Below are 1,447 nucleotides of genomic sequence, written 5' to 3' on the forward strand. Positions count from 1 at the left end.
TTTCCCCCCCAAAATATGAGTTAGTAGTGAAAATCTATTTTGGCACATTTGGGAACATCCAAGACAAACAATTAAATGCACCGTGAAGTTTATTAAAAATAAACACACAACAGCTACAATAAAAAGGGGGGACGTATTGCAGTTGCTTGCTTCTTGGAAGTCTTAGTCCGTGGAATAAACGCTCTTAATTTAGCCTTGGTTTCCTCCAGTGCCTTGCTGGCTCAGAAACCTTTGGGGTGAGTCCTTGGTTATGAAATATCATCTTTCTGGTGGCCCGCCAAGGCTGTTCCACGGCACCCAGTTAACGTGCCATTCTCCCATGGGCGTGAGCAGCCGCCGCGCCGTGAGGGCCTGACTAATATCCATGTCTCCCTCGCTCAGACAACTCCACAGGAAGGCACGAGGCCCACTATTAAGTAAGCCATCTCGTAGTTTTCTTTTCACTCCTCGGGGCTTTTTTTTTTTACATGCTGCCATAATGATATGTGCGCATAATGACAAATAACTGTACCGCAGCATCTTTTTACTGGTCTTCTTTGTGATATTAACAAGCAACCCCCAAAATACATGCTCCCCTGGGCATTCCTGATCAGTCAACTATGGCTCCCCACAACCCCAAAGGACCAGTGGAAATGGAAGGCTTTGGGAGCATCTGTCTGCTGATTCGTCTCCATGATATCAAATAACTGGTTTTCCCATTTTAGCTGTCTGGATAAGGTTTCAGTGGCCTGAGATCCAAGCTTATGGAATTTTTCACACGAAGGGCAAAACAATGAAACCTGATCATTTCTGTAGGGGCATCTAGCTCCAAAGCAGGCACTCATTAATATGAGTCACGTCATATTAATACAGCATGGCTCGAAGGGCATATTTGGATCAAAATGTAAAACTAAACTTTGACAGCAGCGTCTAGAGTCTATTCTAGAAATTACCAACAAGGTCGATTTGGAAAGTTGACTAACAGGAAATGTGAATTTGCTGGGGCCTCCAGAGGAAAGGCCATGTCTGGGTTTTAAGATTATTTAGCCCTCAATGGAATATTATGAATCAAAAAAAATTCATGAATCTCTTAAACACCACAATGCCTGGACAAAGCTAGAGAACAGTATGTTTAGTAAAGTTAATCGTATAAAGACAAATATTTGATGACACTGTTAGTATAAGGAAAGCCAAAGAAAAAGAAAAAGCGGTTTTCACACCAAAGGATAAGACTTCAAAGACTACCTGTGTGGAGGGGAGGGGCAGGATGGGGGACAGGCAGAGGGGAGAGGCAGGAAATGAGGGAGGAAAGAAGCACATTGAAGGGCGGTTTAACGGGATGCTATCCCTGCTTTGATGAGATACACTATGCAACTACACCGAATGTGGTTTTCTTTAAAAACCAAAATGAATAAAGTTAACATTGGAAAAGAGAGATTGCAGGGCTCACAGCCTTACAACCCTCCAG

The sequence above is a fragment of the Echinops telfairi genome, unplaced genomic scaffold, assembly GCF_000313985.2.
Source record: "Echinops telfairi isolate 266 unplaced genomic scaffold, ASM31398v2 ScPeMD7_7409;HRSCAF=8447, whole genome shotgun sequence".
In the NCBI taxonomy this organism is placed as follows: Eukaryota; Metazoa; Chordata; class Mammalia; order Afrosoricida; family Tenrecidae; genus Echinops; species Echinops telfairi.